Here is a 19,935-nt window from a genome sequence, read left to right on the forward strand (position 1 = left end):
AAACCATACTTAGCTGCTCAGAAAAATGGTGGGTACAATTTTCATCAGTGAAAAGTAATAAAAGATACTGAAACCCATAAGAACAGATGACTATCAGTGGCTCATGAATTAGTTGTTTGTTGTATTCTCTTGTATGTCTAGACTTTTAAATTGCATACAGAACACACAGAAACAGGTATGTGCATGAACACAGCACTTACATGTACATGAACATACATGTTTCTCATTCTTAAAAAATTCTGCAACAAATATTAGTTCAAAATCCCTGAAATTTAAATGTGTTTATTGAGCAACAGGCAATAAAATTAAGAGTTATCTTCCTTTTTAGAAATATATAATCAAGGATACATATATAATTTCATCCAAATCAACACATTTGAGGTACAAACTTTCCCCACAGACTTTCCTCAGCTGGAAAGTGGCTTTGCCACACTATTTTTCTAAGCCTCCAAACAGTGTAGCCGTGCCTGCCATCCCTGCTCCTAAATTTCTGAGCACACAGCCCCTGCTAAGAACCAAGCGAGCTTTTCTATCTGGACCTGAGTTACAAATGTCTGTCCATGCTACATCTCACCCAGAGCCAGATGGTCGAGTCTCCTCCCACACTGTGTCCTCACTGGCTTGACACCCGAGACTCAATGCCTTCTAGAGCCTCTGCCACACAGTAGGAACTTAATAAGTCTTCATTCAGTGAGAAAAACTGAATGCTCTACTACATGGGAGAGACAGAAGAATTAAAATTAAACGCTAACCCACCTGTTTGTCATGCTCTGAAACTCAAACTAATCCTCACAGGGTATGTGAAACACTATCATGAAAATCTCCATTCTTTGTGTAATCTTGTCTGTCCATACTGTTTTACAGCCTCTTACCAGAACATAGTAGGATTCTCAGGCACTGTTAGGAATGGGAGTTGGGGATGTCTGTATTTGATAGGAGGCAACACAAGATTTTTCGAAAGAAGGAATGAGCTTGAGCCAAAGAAAGCCCAAGAAACCATCTGGAAATATAAGAATTACAAAGCTCTACCAAGCACACGTTACTAAAGGCAAATTTGGCAATGAGAAGAAACAAGAACTTAAAAAACAAACAAACAAAAGGTATTATTAATCTTATTAATAAATTATTGTTGTTGCTGTTATTGTTGTAGTAAAAATAAGAGAAAGACCATGTCTTACATATTTTCCTTCTTAGCCCTAGGACACAGCTTGATTCTGACATTTGGTATCTATTCTTTGAGTGTTCATTAAGTGACTCTCAAGCAACTAATATAAGACACAGTGGAGTTTTCAATATCAGAGTCAGTGAAGAAACAAAAGGATTTTTACAGAAAACAGATAACAAGACAAAGAATGCAAACACACATATACACATTATGTCTCAGAAACTAATAGGTGCATGTTGCTTGACAGATAGGTAGCTGCCTTTCTCTAATATGACTTTGCTTAAGCAAACAAAGTGGCCATTCATAAACAGTTAAAGTGGGTAAAGGCATTGTCACCAAATAGTAATAGTAATAGTTCTTTAACATAATTAAATCACAGATGAGAGTTATCATATAGTCGACTACATCCAAAGCATCTTACAATGTGAGACATAGGGGAAAGCTAGCAATGTAGATAATGCTACTAGTCTTAGGACAAAAAGTCAAAGCTGAAAATGGCTGAAAACCATCTGCCTTCACCAAGAAGTTTGGATGCTCCAGCTATTCCAAGGCCAAAAGTCAGGCATTCTCAGAAGAGGTGGAGATGCTCTGATTTATAATTAGCTAGGGTCTTGTGTGTGTGTGTGTGTGGTGGGGGCTCCTATCTGTTAGACAGACCTTTATAACCACAAGAGTCAAAATGTATTCCAAGGTGGAAAAGAGATGACTTTGCACGTTCCTGCTGTTGTGGATTGGCAAAGATCCTAAATACTTGCCCAGAGTTGGGGTGACTTTTCCTACATGCCCAGGGTTTCACAGTCTGATCTGGCAATTTTCTTTGCTTCATACTGTGAAAGCACTGCCTTACAATCAATAACCCACCTTGTGGTCCTTACAGTCTTATTTAAATATCCTTCTGTGTTCTTTGTATGTTTAAAAGTTTTATTATGAAACTTTAAACACATCAGACACTGGAAAGATCAATTATGGTATTTCCATCACTTAGCTTCAAAGGATCATTAAAACTTGGGCTACAGAGATGGCTCAGTGGGTAATGGGAAAACCTGAAGATTTTATTTCATATCTCTGGAACCTACTTAACTGCTGGTTGGGTGAGGTGGCGCATCAGTCATTTCAGCACTCAGAAGGCAGAGAGGGTGGTGCTGAGAACAAGGTGGATAGCTAGATTAGCTGAGTGGATCAAGCTCTGGCTTCCACTGACAGAGGCTGCCTCAATGTAGAAGATGTGAAACAATTGAAGGAGACTCTCAACATACCAACATCAACCTAGAGGTTCCATAGCCATGCAAACACACACACACGTACACTTGCATCTGAAAATATACAAACATGAATACATACATGTATATACACCACACAGAGAGAGAGAGACACATAGACAAAATAAGATTAAATATGCTCTTTAAAACTCTCCACAGTTCCATGCAAAATTAGGAGATAACATTTGCCAAAGGTAAGCATCCTTATACGAAAGAAAAGTTATCTTCTCCCCAGACTTCATGGAGAAGAAGTGGACATTGTTACAGAAGGAGTGTTGAGTAACAGAAGAGAAGCTATATTAAGCAAAGATAAAGACATGCACAAAATCCGTTGTGGATTACTAAGTAAGGCTAGCAGCATCATAATGTGTAGATGAATGTCATAGCGAGACCCGAATATATGCTGGTTTTCCTGGAGGATGCTGCTCTCTTCTTCTTGAACAGGTAACTCTGCATTTCTGAGAAATCACAGTTACAACCCCATGATGGCAGCAGTACAGGTTATCTACACCAGCGTTCCCTACCAGGGCACTCAGAGATGAGCTGTATGTCCACTTCCCATCTACTCTCTGAAGGTCCACAGGCAAACAAAACAGGGACCACACAGGATTGGCTCCTGACCATACTGTGGTAAACTCTCTTTTATAGTTCTATCTCAGCTGGGTTAGCACTCAAAAACATAGTGACCTTGTTAACAGAGAGACATACAATTTGCCACAGTATGGCCAGGAACCAATTCTGCGTGGCTCTGTATATGAGTTGATAATATCTGCCAGAACTTGTGGTAAAAGAAGGATTGAAAAAAAACCATAAAAGTATAAAATTAAATCCACATATTATTTTATAAAGTTCTAATTCCCGTACACGACATTCCTTAGTGTTGCTTACCACATTTTATCTAGGATAATGAATTGTCTCCAACTAAATGAGAGCTTAACTTGCCACATACTATATTTCAAATTTGTCTGTAGGTGCTACGAGATGGCTCAGTGGGTAAAGGCACTTACTGCCAAGCCCGATGGCCTGAGTTCAATCTCCAGGACCCATGTGGTGGAAGAACAGATTTGACTCTTGCAAATATATATTCAGTTAATTGAAACTTGCAGCTGAATAGCCTTCACTGTGAGTTCTCATAATACAGTGTTATTAGAGCTTCAGTTCAGCCTGGTGTGGATAAAATGGGCTTCTATGCACATAACCAGCATCTATAAGGAGGTGCCAAGGAACGGACATTGATTATCTGGGTTCAAATGTTTGCAGCTGGAGTGAACTCATTTTTAACACTCTCAGAGTGCTTCCTGACTAACACAATGAGTTACCTTGGGGCTTAAATTAATGTTACCATCTAAGAATGAAACCTTTTGAAAGCAACCACAGATGACAAAATTAGTCCTCACTACAAGTAAGCCACTGCAGACTGTATCTGTTTGGAGATGCCCAACTTCAAGTCAGATATTCAGTTTTCAAGGCCAGGAAAATATGTCAATACAAAAGAAAGCTCTAGGTAAGTTCTGTGTATTATATAACGTGCCTGCAAAGGTGAAGTTAGTAACATAGATGTAACCGTGTAAGAAGTCTAGAGAAAGAGCCACTATAAATCAAGAACCTGGCAGGTTTTACACAACAGTATCAGGGCAACGAAATACTGGGTCTAGATGGCAGATCTATCTGGTCACTAAGATGGTCGCCTCCAGATATTCTCTTCAGAATGCTTACTATGTGTGCTTAATGGTCAGCTAGACTGTGGACCTGTTCCAGCAATTCCACGTTCTAGGGATAAAGGGAAATTAACAGAATAAGAGATGTGTCAAATGATGGTTCACACTGCTGAATAAAAATGAGAAAAGATGATCGGCAAGGAGAAAGAAAGGTACTTTAAGCAGGCTGCTCAGAAAAGATGTGACAAAGAAGACTGGATGCAAATATGCTGACGTGGACATAGGTGATGCAGCTCCCACTGGGAGAAGAGAAAGGAAGAGGAGGGGAGAGGAAGGGAGGGGAGGGGAGAAGAAGGGAAGAAACAGGATAAGAGGGGAGAGGAGAGTAAAAGGGAACAGGGTGGAGATGCAAAACGGCCTGATGTAGGACAACTAATTTAAGCTTATCCCTGACTAGCTTACAAACAAGTGAGATTCAGACTGTGGCTATTTTATGTGGCTTTGACAATTACTAGGAGGGGGTAACCTCTAATCTACCCTTCTAACTCCAGGCCTGGTTACTCAGCAGTGTACCCCAGATACTTGCTGTTTCTTCTGGCCTTGTGCTCATGGTCTATCTCCTTTCGTGATGGCTTCTTCCTTCCCCTCTTCTTCTTCCTTCTCCTCTCTTCTGTCTCTCCCCTCACTAGATCACTCCAAACACACCACTCCTAGTCCCTCCAGTAATTAGCTGTAGTCAATTTTATTTAACCAATAGTTTTAAATCAAGGGAAAAAATTTTGCCCAACAAGAGCATGTAAACATCCTAAGTCACCCCTAGGCCTAGACCCTCAGGGTACAGGCTTTAGCATTACAGTACATAGCAACAAACCAATCCTCAACAGAAAGCGCATCGCTGCCTGGATCCAGAATGTGATAGGACTAGGAAACGCTGAGGCTAGCCTGCATTGGGGTGGGGGACCCAGAATGTGAAAGAAATAGGAAGACCTGAGGCTAGCCCACATGGGGTGTGTGAGCTATCTTTAAAAATGTGGCTTTTAGTCCGGTATATATGGACAGTCTCACCAGGTGAGAGCACGGCATTGCTATGATCTGATTCATATTCTGGCGGTTTTGTTTAACTGTCCCTCAACACTAAAGTAGGCAGGAGATTGTGCAGGTTACAAGGGAGTTAGGAAGCTGCAGCATTCTCTGCATAGGATAATGTTGACAAGATCAGCACATGGGCACTGCAAGTGGGGGGCAAGGTGCAAGACAATTTGGACAGAGAAACGGATTTCCTAAGGGACTAAGTCATATGAAACAGGTTAGAAGTTAAGGGTGACTACAAATATTTGTCATGATCTGCTGGCAAAGTCATGACTAAATGAATTCATAGATTTTTATGTGGTTGAGGCAAACAATCCTTTAGAAATGTTTATATCTGTGTGCATTGATTCCATGAGCACTAGGCATGCTTTAAATTGTTGATCATATCTACACGGTGCCATTACGGAGATTATTTTTTTTATGCCCAGCACAATAAATGAATGTGTTTTAATCACTATGGATTTCTCTTCTGTCAACAGTCAATGAATTAGGAAAATTCTCATTTAGTCATAAAAATAAGTCCAAACACACTCTCTCACTGTAAACAAGGGGAAGACTGGAGAACTGCATGAAAACTTGCCTCCCGACCCAGAAAGGGGTATCTAACTGTGAACCCACAGAAAGGAAGGCGCAGAGTGCCCTCAGTGTGGAACCACACTGAACTCAGTGGCTGAGGAAGCCAGAGTTGAACACAGCTATACACTAAGCTGCAGGACCAAAGGTCAGGCTTCACTCAGGCTGCGGAGGCAAGATGCTGAGAAACAAGGACACAGAGACAGGAATTACTGTAGACAAGCTCTGGAAAAGCACACAGCAGATTCACAGACTCCTCTGAATTTGGAGATTTCCATATGTGTGGTGGAATTTCATAACTTAAGGCCATAATTACCAAGAATATAAAAGCTAACCGCTCCTAGAGACTCCATAGCTAGGGAGCATGTGGGTTCTAACATAAAGATGCAAAGCCTTTATTGGCCACGGAGAGCATTCGGGACAAGACTAGTTCTCTTTGGCTAATATGCCTCCAGAACAAGGGTTCCTGCATGCTTATGCATTCAAATGTTGGTGAAAAGCCTCCGAAGCCTCAGGATGATCTGTGAATAATGTATCATAGGTAACAACCGGAAGGAAGGAAAAAGAAGAGAAGAGAAACAAAACCAGGGCACAATGAAACTCAGGTGTCTGAAGAAAGAGAACTGAAAGCTGAGTCTTAGCCACCAGCAACATGAGCCAATGGATAAAACCACCTCTGACCCAGCAGAAGGGCTGAACTAAGCAGGCCATGCCACAAAAGCAGATACAGTAGCACCTAAGACCCCCAGAGCATCTGTAATCAGCCCAGGGTTCTCGTTTGAACCAGAAAGCTCAGCAAACAATTTGAATGACTGTGTTATTCATTTCCCAAGGGTGACAAATGACCAGCTTCATGTCAGACAAATAAGAAGTTGGTTGATTAGACACAGCATATGCCATGGGTTTTACTGACTAACGCTCTGCCCTTTAATTCTCAGTCTGCCCTACAACAGGCTCTCAAAAAATAAAGGTTATAGCTAAAGAGCTAATGACGGGGAATATTAAATATTCTTAAATACTCAAAACAAAACATGTACAAAAAGAAGGCACAGTGACTAAGAACAGATGGGAGAAATATAAAAACAGAAAGATGGTGATTTAAACCCAAATATTCCAAGAGTCGCTTTAAATAGAATTTTAACCTGCTGACTAGAACATAGAGATTATTAAATTTGACCAGAGGGCAAGACCCAACTACATGAGTCTTATCCAGCCCTCCCACAACTTAAGAGATAAAGACACAGATGAATTTGGGGGAAAACGTTTGGGAAAGATGAACCATAAAAGCTGTAATCAGATGGTACTTCTGATACAACATTGTCATACCAGGACTCCAAACCAAAACTATGATCAAAACAGAAAGAAGCATACTGTGATGAAGGAGACAGCTGATCAAGGGGCCTTAGCGATTGTCAACATAAATGTGCCCAGGAACAGGCTCCAAACTACCCTGCACAAAGCCTAGTGGAACTAAAGGAGAAATAATTCCAAAATTTTAATTAGATTATTCAATGTTCTCAAGTATTGAAAGAATAACCAAACAGACTAGCTGCAAAAATAAAGAATTCTTGAACATTATCAGCAAATATACAGAACTTGCATTTGTGAAATACTAACCCCTATGACAACAATATGCAGATTTTCCTCTGGCTATACCTGAAGGATAGCGAGATAAATATGTCGCAGGCCATAGAACAAGTAATTCCTTCAGAAGGCTTATAGTGGTTAAGAAGATGTTGTATCACTACAGTGAGGAAGAAATCATTAGAAAAAAATAGTATGGAAATCCTCAAATAAATAGAGTGCAAAAATTATTTTCATTGCATAGTAATGGAATAAGACAGACATAATAAAAATAAGACAGTACAAGGGAGTGACAAGTATTTATAGTAGGAGACACGGAGTTAAGTGATATCATGAAAGCTAGCCTAGAGAAATGACCCAGGAGTCAATATGCTAAGAGTTCACTTGAGGCTTTTAGAAAATTAAAGTAAACCCAAAAGTATGTTTAAAACATATACAGATTAAAAATGGAAATTAATGAAATAGAAGACAATAAGGAAGAGACAGTGGAAATAATTGCAGTTTCATAAACATTAATAAAATTGATAAACGTTTACTGCACTTGACTGAATAAAATTGAGTGACACACCCTCCAAGTGTCTGTGGCCATTTGGAGCAATTGAAACTCAGACCCTGTTGGTGAGCAACAAAATAGTTTGGAAAACAGGTAGGCAATTTCAGGAAATTCCACTCCCGTGTATCCACCTAATGTGTCTGCTACCAGTTCAAACCCATTCACTTCAGAGACCACCAAAGGGGTGGGGCAGCTGTCCTGGGCACACTAGATGCCACAAGGTAAGGCTCTGTAAAGGAGAGTTCTGGAGAGATAATTCAATAAGAGAGGTTTCCCTCTCTGGTTCTGGCAGTTCCCTTACATAAGACTCATACAAAGCAGGCATGGTTGTGTGTCCCTTTTCTAGACTGCTTTTGTGTCACACAGTGGTCAAAAGCGTAGAACACCTCCCTCTGGAACTTTTCCCTGGAACAGCTTTGTGGTACAGTCACACTGTCAGGGAGTCTCTACAGGAACAGCATGCTCCAGGGACCACAGATTGGCCTCCCCACAAGTGCCACCTGCTAAGCACATTTTGCTATGCATTTTCTGGCCAAAGAGAAGTGTCAGTAGAAGGACTTCCACCCAACCAGCTTCCCTCAGCAGCTCTTCAGGATGCTTCAAAGTCAGTGGAGTGCCCTTTCCTCTCGGCTTGCCTGAGACCCCCTCTAGACTGCTGCCTTCTATTTAAATTAGCTAATCAGTTTCCCTTGGCAAGCTAGACAGTAATTTTCCAACAGTGTGCCTAAGTATCTCCCCTAGACAGCTCCTGGCCCTCCTTAGGGAACCTTTAGCCACTGCCCCCACTTTCTTCTAGTACTCCTGAAGGTAGATTTCTAGGTTGAGAGTCTTCATGGAAATTCTCTACCATGTAGTGAGTCCCTCCATGCCATGTCAGATGAGCCTGAAATTTTATCCCAGAGATGATTGTATCATAGACCCATCCTTGGGGGGTTTGAAAGTCTACTAACCCTCTCTTCCTTAGAATTCCACCTCTTAATCGCCATTGCAGTTTTAATGCTGGCTTCAGAGGATATGAAGCCTCTCATTGCCCAGGACATGAACAGATACCACCCCCCCCACACACACACACACACTACATAATTAAAAATAAAAAGCATCTTTCAAAAAGGGACAAATAAATAATTTGTAGCAAATTAGTATAATAAAATATTATTAGCAATATAGTGAATGGGCTATTCATGACACAACTTGGATATGTCTCACCCTGGATGAAAGAAAACAGCCACTCAAGAGTATATGATTCCATTTATAGAAAACATACATAGTGCTTGCCTGGAGTTGCAGATAGTGTCATAACAGTGAACTGCCATCGGCACAAGAATCTTGGTGGATAATAAAGTTCTGCATGTTTGTTTGGTTTTTTTTTGTTTGTTTGTTTGCTTATTATTGGTTATTTTGTGTATTTACATTTCAAATGTTATACCCCTTTCCTGTTTTCCCCTCTGCAAATCCCCTATCCCCTCCCCTCTTCCTCCCCCTTCTCCCTGCTTCTATGAGGATGCTCCCCTACCTACTCCCACCTCATCACCCTAGAATTCCCCTACCCTGGGGCATCAAGCCTTCACAGGGCCAAAGGTCTCTCCTCCCATTGACGCCAGATAAGGCAATCTTCTGCTACATATGCAGCTGGAGCCATGGGTCCCTCCATGTGTACTCTTTGGTTGGTAGTTTAGTCCTTGGGAGCTTGGGGGCGGGGGGTCTGATTGGTTGGTATTGTTGTTTTTCTTGTGGTTGATATTTCACTGTTATGTATATTTGCTAAGATTTAATAAGCTATGCACTTAAAATGAGTCAATTTTATCACTTAAGAACAATATGTCACAGGACACCAGTGCTGTTTGATGATCTTGTCCTGCAGAACTCATTTGGAGTTTCTGAGTCTCTAGAAATTGTAAGACAAAGATTTGATGCTAAAAGATGTATTAAAGAGCTGTCACAACCGGGAGATGGTAGTGCATGCCTTTAATCCCAACACTTGGGAGGCAGGGGCAAGTGGATTTCTGAGTTCGAGGCCAGCCTGGTCTACAAAGTGAGTTCCAGGACAGCCAGGGCTATACAGAGAAACCCTGTCTCAAAAAACCAAAAAGAGCTGTCACCTGCTACAGTTTGTTGTGATACTGTCTGCTTGCACGTTGTTGATGACCTGAAACATAGGAAATGATGACAATAGAGACAATAAGTGGTATAGTTGTCACTCACATTGAGAAGTGTGGACAACCATGTCAACTCTTGCTAGAGATCTTTAGGTCAGAGATCTGTAATCAGCCTATAATAAGTCAACCAATACGTATAACAGGTGACCCATCTGGAGTTACACTTTCCCCTAGGCAAGGATTTGACATCGAGGAGCTCGGCATCTGAATTCATAGCATCTGGACTGGATCCTGGGCCTACTTTCAGATGTGTAATGTCCATGGCTATGTAACTTAACCTCTGTCTCAGTTACCATATATGTACCCTAGAGACAGCAATAGTACTTTCCTTGTGGTGTGACCATGGGATTCAGAAATGAGCCTGTTAAAGGGAACTTACAAAACAGAGGGTATATAGCAAGATCTCAGTACATTACATCTCGTTGCTATTATTACCTTGCATACCTAGTGGCAAACGCTACCAGAGTTTAGAAATGTGGTCACAAGAATAACCACAATATGAGAAGGGTTATGACAGTTATCAGAAAACTAAGAAATCCACAATAGGAATATTGTCAATGACACACTCTGATACCATCATTATATTAATGTAATTTTCTCCACTGAATGGATGCCAGGACAAAGTTATTTACTATATGCAAGGGCTGCACTTCTATCCATGTAGCTCCACATAAAAATCATTATGGATTGACTTATTTTTATAGGATTAACTGATAAAAGCTAAGAACATCTTAATAACACAAGTTTCTAATTTAAAAAGATTTCATGTGTGTCTGGTTACTGAAGCAGAAACCACCAGAACTTTAGAACTGTCGGTGAAACACATTAATAAATGCCAGATATCAATGGCTAGAATTCTACAACTTCCAGGGACTCCCGCTCTCATTCCCTAAAGCCACAGACTGCAATGTAGATGGTACTCAAACTAAAGAGTGTATTCTTTCTTGGTTTGTTCATGATAATATCTTTAGCATCTTAGATTCACAAACTTTACAGACTTAATTAAATCCATAGTTTGTCATCATGGAACTCAGTTTCCTCCACAAAATATTCCAAATTACCTCCTGTCTACAGCATGGTTTTCACAACTTCTCCATACTACAACATTTCTCTCCCTTTGAACATATTTTAATTTTTAAATCTATTTTAATTTTTGTTTCTATCTGAAATTTCATACTTTTACCCCATGTTTCCCTGCTGTTATATAACTTACCCAATATTTAATCCAGTCTACTGAAGTTTGTAGGTCTCCAAGGACAGGGTTCATGGAGTGAAGCCATTCCCTGCTTGCTCTGTATTTTCTCATTGCCTGAACTAAGATGAATGTAAGATTCATTTACAGAGACTTTAAAGTGCTAAAGATCCACCCAGATTGGATGCTTCCCGGATAAAATGAACAGGCAGACCTACCCTATGTGATCACTAGTTGATGGACAACTTCAGTTTTGAAGGACATGAAACACAGGGACCAAGACCTTGTCTGGAAAAAAAAAAAAAAAAAAAAAAAGATTTGAAAACATGAAAGCTCATTTGAGGTGACTAAGCCAGCAAGGCTTAGAGAAAGTAGCTGCAGAGTGCTTTGAAGAATATGATGGGACCCATTTCCCCATCCTCATGAGAAGACCCTGAAGATAACCTGGAGGGATCTCATGAGTTCTGGTAATAAGATATAGTGCTCAAGAAAAATGTGGCTGAAGGAGTTCTTAGGCCTAGAGAGTTCAAAGGTAGTATCAATCACTGCTCATCTAAGAAGAGCATCTAGCATTTATGTGGACACCAATCTGTATTGACAAAGAGCACCAGGATTCATCAGTACCACCATACCCTGCTATGACAAAAAAAAAAGAGACTGTCCACCATCTGAGACCAGTTACAAATATTTCTGATTTCTTTCCCTACTGCAGCCCACCTTTCCCCAAACTAAAGGACCTTAATCAGTATCTTAGAGTCAGACTGTGCTCATCCGCCTACATTAAAGTCAGGGCTACAGCTGTTCCTCAAACTATATGGAGGAGGGGTCTTTGAATTACACAGGAAGTTCCAAACTGGGTTAAACTACATTTTAACAACAAAAACATGAGTAGGAAGCTACAGGATGCACCCCAAGTGTTGTTAAAGGATACCAAAAAGGAATTCAGGGACAGAGTTGAAAACTTAATTGGAAAATCACAAGTATACCTGTTTAATGAATGTATATTTTTCAACAAATCTTATACTTGCTTATGACAGTATCAGTAAGTATACTGTAAAAGCTTGCTTCCAACCTGCCAAAGTTGTTAGATTAGATGTTCAAGTATCACACAGAGAAAGAACTGCTGATTTTGCACTGCTGATTAAAAATATGTGGTTGTATCATAGAAAGAAAGCCCAAGACAGAAGTGGCAGGTGAAGGTGTGTTTACCTAGTGCAGCAAACCTCTTCACTTGCATTAGGACGTCCAGCTGTGGAGCCTTTTGTGCCTGCAGTTACCAATCTGTGTGGCCGCACCTCTACAGAACTCTTTCTCAGCAAGGCTGCTTTAGAAATTATCTACACATCAGAAATCCTCCATAATTCTGGAATAATAATAATAACAACAACAACAACAATACAACTGACAAAATTGTCTGTCATAAGAGAAAACTAGAGAGCTTCAAATTCATTTTTGTTTTGTTTCAATTATTTTGAATTTCAAATTCAACACCCAATGAGTTGTCAGCTAGCTTAGTAGTAGTGAATATGGTAGCCTTCCTGGAAAGCTCCGTTTGTCTCTGGAAACACAATTGTCTCTGGGAGTCCAGCTCTTGAGAACTCGTTTCTGGGTGATGTTATCAAAGCACTCACATGTGTGCTACTTTTATTCCCCTTCAAACAAGGATTTGTGTCTGAATGGTCTGGCTAAATTACAGCCTAGCCGAACCCAAAGAAAACATTTTCTTTCTCAATTTTGTTATCCCCTACAGCACCCAGAGCATCATTAATGGCCAATGAATGTTCTTATTCTGCAGGCTGGTTTTGTTGTCTTGCCCATGAGGCCTCAGTCTGTGTTTAAAAAAAAAAATGCTGAACACCAGATATCAGGCACTTCAGATGAACCAAGTGTTATGATCATAGATTGAAGACATGTGGATAAGAAATGTTAGAGATAAATAAATTCGGTTTCCCTTAGGCCAAATACAAAGCGATACCCTGGCTGAAGAAAGAAACTCAATGTCTTCGAACTTTAAAAATAAAAATATATGGCATCCACTCAGGCACACTTTTCCATGGTAACTTTGTTGCCAGGATTGTCTATAACTGTCTTAGTCCCACGGGTGTCATGTCCTCAAAAGAGGCAAGTAATGTTTAATCTCACCAAGCAAGCATACATACAGATATGCCGGTTTTAGAATAATTAAATTTAACCAAAAGGAAACTTCAAATTACAGCTTTATTTTTAAAAGTTGGAAGAATGGTGTGTTTGAGTACACAACTTCTTATTTGCAAATGTAAGAAAAAGAGCAGAAAGAGAGAGAGCGAGACAGAGAGACTGAGACACACAGAGAGACAGAGGAGAGAGACACAAAGACTCAGAGAATGTGCACATATGTGTTTCCTCCAAAGAAAGAAAAGAACAATTTCCCATACGAAAATAAGAGTCCCCAGAGACAGGCAAGGGACAGGTAAGGATCAAAGAGACACCAGAACAAATCTTGAGATATTTTCTGCAACCTTCCTAAGGGATACAATAATGCCTCTTGCCTGTTGGAAGCTGGGGCTTTCTCACCCTGACTCATGCAGGCCTTTGTGCCTCAGGGTGTAATCACTGCCTCACCTCTTCACACCCCTCAGTCATTCCCAGTTCCTCCATTCAGTGGATATATCCTATAATTCTGCCCCTGTGTATCTCCATTCTCATCTCTTCCTTTTGTCCTATCTATATCCACCTTACATATCTGATTATTCCATATTCATCCCCTTTCAGACATCCCTGACTACACAAATGGCACTCACATTCTGAGAATGTCAATGGCATTTCTGAGAAACATATTTGGATAGACTTCCTGGACTTGCTTGCTGCTCTCTCATAACACAACACACTCCTTTATGTGTAAGTCCTCTACAGTCGTGAATTTATTCTTATCTGTGTAGTTCTTGGCATAGACTCTTTGATTTTCTGTCCAGCGAACACATGCTAACCACATAGCATGCACTGGGTACCATCTCAAGTTTAGGACAATGAGTCAGATGAAGTTCATAGTACTTTAGAGAACTTAGCACCTGGGACCTCTTAACTCATACATGCTAAATTTTTAAATAGCCACTATAAGATTTGTTTAAATAGCCTCGATCACCTATACATGTTGGTCCTTAAGCCTAGATTCACTGGGATTGTTTGCTCTTCAGAGCCTGCAGTCCGTGTTCTCAAGGCTAAATTAGCTGTTCCCATCCACACTGACATCAGTGATAACTAAACTGAGTACCACGGCTTTTGGCCATGTTCACTTGACCTTCTGGCTTTCTCATTTCTGTTACTAACAACAGCACCCACCCATAACCCTGATTCCTTTTGCCATTGCCTTGTTCATTCCCATGCTGTAGCCACTCAGATCCTGCCACAGTGCCTCGGCACTGCGTACAGACCTGCTCCCTCTTCTCTGTCCCCTTTGTCCTCACAAGTCTGTCATTACACAAGATCTTTCTCTGTCTTTCCCAGTTCAGTTCATTCTGGGGAAAGCTCTGGGGTGCACAGTCCTGTCTATTTTCCCTTTCTGCATAAACTCATGATGTCCCCCCACATCTAAAGGATAATAGTCAGACCCTTCATTGACTCTGGTCTAATTTCTAACTGTGATCCCACCGCCCTTTGGTCTGTGCCTTATGCTTCTGATTAGCCAGAAGATGTTCTATATCATCTTCTCATGTGAGTCCTCCCACAGTTCAGTTCTTCTTTGCCTTGTTTCCAACCTGTGGCCTCCTCTACCTACATGGAAAACTCCCCTTTTCCAAAAGCAGCAGAGAATGAGGTAGTTAATTACTATGATGCAACCTATTTTGCTCACATTTCAGTAACTTGTTCATTTTGGGGTACCAATTAGACTTGAGATTGCTGAAAGACAGAACAAAATAGATAATCTTGGAATGGCTCTTTTGTGTTCCCATGCAATCTTTCCATACCTGAACCATAGTACTACATCACAGCTCTGTAACTATCCCTGTGTTTATTTGCTATACTTTTGATATTGAGTAGTCTTAAATAAAATCTCCCTGTAGTTATTCTGTGGTGCAAGATTCCCTTCTACTTCTATACTGAGTGGAAGAGTAGGGGCTGGGGAATAGGTGAGTCAGAGCTTAGGAGCATTGACTGCTTTCCTGCAGACCCAGATTTGATTCCTAGCACCTACATGGTAGCTCACAACTATCCAGTTCCAGGAGATATAATGCCCTCTTCTGGACTCTGTGGTCACCACATGGTGTGCGCGCGCGCGCACACACACACACACACACACACACACACGCACACATTCATACACATAAAATAAAGATTTGCTTTTAGGAAAGGGAAGGATAATTTATATTTTCCTAGATAATAAATTCTTTTAAAGATATTGATGTGTTTTTACTATGTTCCCTGTTTTTATCAGTTCAGAGTACATGATGGTTATCAATAAATATTCATTAGGTCCTTAATTAGTTAATTATTTACTAGGGAAGAAAACAGGAACCTACCCAAAAATGTTTTTCTCACATATAAGTTTAAAGGTTTGTTTTGTAATTTTAATTTATTGAATAATATTACCAGTTAGTCTAAAGATTTTTCAAAGAAAAATAAATGCTAGAGATAACTTAAACCAGAAATTAAGCTAATTTAGTGGTGGCATAGACCTCTATAAAATCTATTAAAGTCTGCACCCTCTCTAAGTAAAACTATATTCTCATTCTCATAACATTTTATAAATTATGCTCAACCCTTCAAGGCCTTAGTATCACCCATGACTTTAGATGAAGAACTCTGTAAGCCTTCATTTCACTTGATCTTAGCCAAAAGGCTGAGAAGCGATAAACCTTCATTTCAAAGATGGAGAAATCTCAGGCTCAAAGGTTACGGTAAGTGGCTTGCTCAAGATGACAAGGTGTTTTATCCTGAATTCTGCTCTTGCCATTATATTAAATGTATACACAGACTGAAGCATTAAGCTCTGTATACTTTACCATGATGATATAATCAGTATTATTATATAATTCTGTATCCTACCAGTATCTTAGCAATTTCATGAAGTCCTAAAATCTGTGTTACCTTTCATTTTGTGCTTCCAAGAAGCCCAAATATGATTCAACACAGTGAAATCTCATCTGTTCTCTTTGACAGCAGATACTTGGTTCAAGTAGATATTGATCGCCTTTTATGTGGTAAGCTCTATGCTAGATGCTGAAAGTTCAGAGACGAAAAGTGCACATAGCAGACATAGAGTGAGCCACTTTAGATGCTCTTGGAGACAGAGAGTATCTTTAATTCTCCCAGTGCACAGCACTGGGCCTGCTATCTTATGAGCCCTCATCAGGCATTGCTGCATTAACACAGCTGAAGAGGAGCTGTCTTTAAATAGCTCATATCTCTCGTCAGCACTTCTTCCCTGTCATGTCTGTTCCTACTCTTCCATCTTTGGTTTTCTTTAGCATTGGCAATATTTAGCACAGTGTTGAAAATGCTTTAGATAGATCACAACTTTCATGGGATCATTATAAAGGTATAGTCATTCACTGAAATGATGGGTGATTTTTTTTAATGCCTTAAGAAAATGATCATCTTAGAATCCAAATTAATATGATTTGATATATAAATAGCATAATGATATTTTTCTTCTTAGTCTTTTATTTATGTTAACAAGTTGCTTCAAAGTGTGTTACACTAGACATAGTTTGATATAGAGGAATTTATCTTCCTTTAATTACAACTTTTTCATAATATATATATATATATATATATATACACACATACATATACATATCATAGGTAAATAATAGATTGTATGTTTTTATATTAAATTAAAATCCTTATCATATTTATTAAGGAATAATATAGCCTATAGAACTATTCATTGACGGAGTTTTGAGGACAGAGTTGGATCTCTCAGTGTACCTATCAGTTCATTAATCATCTTTTTATCAAACATAATTTATACTCTATTTTCACACTACTTATTTCTCTCTTCCTATGCTCTTTTCTTTAATTAAGAGTTTCAAATATGAGTACTGTTTTGCTTTATTTCCATTCTTTCTCCTCCTGCTAATTCCTCCCAGGTCACTACTCCTCTTAGATTCTTAGTCTTTTCCTCCATAATTATTACATACACACAAACACACACACACACACACACACACACACTGCTGAGTCCATTTAGTGTTGCTTGTAGTTATATGTGTCTAGAGCAGACTACTTGAGATTTCTAGAATTTATCACGGGCTCATCCATGGACACGTGGTTCTCCTCTCAGCAGCCATTAATCGTCTTCATGTAGGAGGTGAGAAATTTCTTCTACTCCTGTTGGTATGTCATGTCAGCTGGTAGTGCCATTATGCAGGTTTTGGTTAAACAAAAATATTGTTATTTCATGGGTGCAGCATCCCTGTCATGTCCAGAAGACTCTGTCTCATAGAAGGCACTCTAGTCCTTTGGCTCTCACAATCTCCCTACTCTCACTTCCATACTGTTTCTTGAGCCTTGGTATAAGAATTGTTACTTATCTTCTGCATTTTAAGCAGTTATAGATATCTGTAATAGTTTTCATCTACTGCAAAAAAAAAATGAGATCTTTTTGCGAGGAATGAGAGCTAAACTTATCTGTGGGTATAATTGTGTGTATTTGGAGTACAGTTAGAAATTATATTGGTTTAGGAAAATAGCAGAAGTAGATTCTCCTCTGTGGTCTAGGTCACAGAAAGTTGGCTAGGTTTAAACAAACAAGAATGTATTCCCTAGTGTATGGCAGGCACTATGCCCAATTAGACAACAGGAAGTTATCACCAAAATACAAGTGTATTGCACCATTGGTGATATCTTGCTGGGCTGGCTGTTGTTGCTTATAGAATTTACAGCTAGGTAGTACTATTGATTGATTTTCTTTTTTGGCATCTTTCATAGTGCATTATGATGCTAAGGGAGTGAGTCACTGATAAGAGGCTTCTAAGTCAGTACAGGTTAGTTCAGCTCTACCTCTCTGAGTCCTATGTCCACAATGTATGCTACCATCAGCAATAGAACCTTACCTTCAAGAACTGTGAAGCAACCATGGGAAATGGCTTTATCTCTTGGGTCCTCCTGACCAACTTTATTGGAGGTTTACCATGTCTGGCACTGGGGATTTTGTTAGAAAATCTGTAGATCTTGTAAACAGTATTGACCTGATGTAGCGTAATTCCATTTACACTGTGTGTGTGTGTGTGTGTGTGTGTGTGTGTGTGTGTGCGCGCGCGCATGCGCGTGAGTGTGAATGTACAATACAGATATATGTATCTTTAAATAAATTTATAAAATAGCATGCTTCCCTATGACCTTTTCAAATATCCTTACTGTTATTTGTCTCTTCTTGTTGTTTCTTTGTATTACTCCTTTCTTTCCCCTTCTCTACTTAAAGGTTACAGTTAGATTTTTCCCTTCCTGTTCATAGCTCCTGTGTTCTATCCCACTTTTTCTAGCTCCTTCCCCTGCCCCAAGATCCCTTTCCATTTTCCCAGCTTCTGCAGGTCCTTCAGATTATATACTCAACCCTAAAGGTACAGGACTAGGCTTCATAAATAAAACAGAACACTCTGAGGTCCTATGAGCTGGCCTTGTTGGAGGAGGCACAGTTGAACCACCCTTATATTGAGAGCACAGGAAAGCTTGGCCCCGCCATTTGTCTGGTGTGAGATGTCATGGGTGTGGCAGTGATATCCTCCACATCCCCCACTACCACCACCACATGCAGTAGCAGGGAGAGCTGGTCAGGAAAGGTAGTGAGTGGGAAAGCTATCCCTGCTCTCTCGCTGGCTGTAACACTCAGGAGAGGGGACCCTGAACCTCCCCTGGACAATACAGTGAAGCTGACCATGATGGCCAAGGCACAGGTGAGCCAGCCACAAGGGCTGTGGGAGGAGAGCTGTCCCAGCCTCTCACAGGCTATAGCATTTGAGTGAGTGGACTCCAGTCTTGACTGGGCAGCACAGTGAGGAGCACGCTTTGAAGGTATGGGTACAGATAAGCCAGGCCCGAGGGCATGAGAACAGGGGAGCTAACCCTGTCTCCTGCTGATGGCATTAGGTGGCCTCTGATTGCATCCATGCATCAGAAAATTTCATGATTTCATTTTCCTATTAGCTGAACAAAGTTCTAATATATATGTATATAATACTTTGACCATCCATTCATCAGTTAATAGACATTTAGTTTGTTTTCTGCTCACAGCAGCTGAGCACATATCTCTGTAGTAGGATATTGAATCCTTTGGGCATATACCAAGGAATAGGACTATCAGGTCACATGATAGGTCTACTTTTTTTATTAGATATTTTCTTTATTTACATTTCAGATGTTATCCCCTTTCCTGGTTTCTGCTTCAAAAACCTCCTATCCCCTCCCTCCTCCCTCTGCTCACCAACCCACCCACTCCTGCTTCCTGGCCCTGGCATTCCCCTACACTGGGGCATAGAGCCTTCACAGGACCAAAGGCTTCTCCTCCCATTGATAACTGACAAGGCCATCGTCTGCTACATATGCAGCTGGAGCCATGAGTCCCTCCATGTGTAATCGTTGGTTGGTGGTTTAGTTCCTGGGAACTACTGGTTGGTTCATACTGTTGTTTCTCCTATGAGGCTGCAAACCCCTGCAGCTCAGAGCCTGATATATCTGTCTCCTGAGAGGCTCTACCAGTGCCTGACAAATACAGAGGTGGATGCTTTC

At 40.3% G+C, this 19,935-nt stretch overlaps 1 protein-coding gene across 3 annotated transcripts in view; it reads right to left on the reverse strand.

The window, feature by feature from the left end:
- Window positions 1–19,935, reverse strand: part of Pde4b (phosphodiesterase 4B) — a 553,986-nt gene that overhangs the window by 497,713 nt on the left and 36,338 nt on the right. Inside the window, exons 1-2 of one of the 3 annotated variants that reach the window (XM_029475816.2) lie at window positions 12,439–12,457; window positions 11,448–11,517 (exon numbers count right to left, since the gene is read on the reverse strand). The exons of 1 other annotated variant lie outside the window; for it this stretch is intronic. The gene's annotated coding sequence lies outside the window, so the exon portion shown is untranslated. Of the gene's footprint in view, window positions 1–9,980; window positions 10,028–11,447; window positions 11,518–12,438; window positions 12,458–19,935 lie in introns of those variants that run through there. One more of the 3 variants, XM_085839158.1, reaches the window with a different exon arrangement.

Source organism: Mus caroli, unplaced genomic scaffold, assembly GCF_978045245.1.
Source record: "Mus caroli unplaced genomic scaffold, Mus_caroli_1 scaffold_6, whole genome shotgun sequence".
Lineage (NCBI taxonomy): Eukaryota > Metazoa > Chordata > Mammalia > Rodentia > Muridae > Mus > Mus caroli.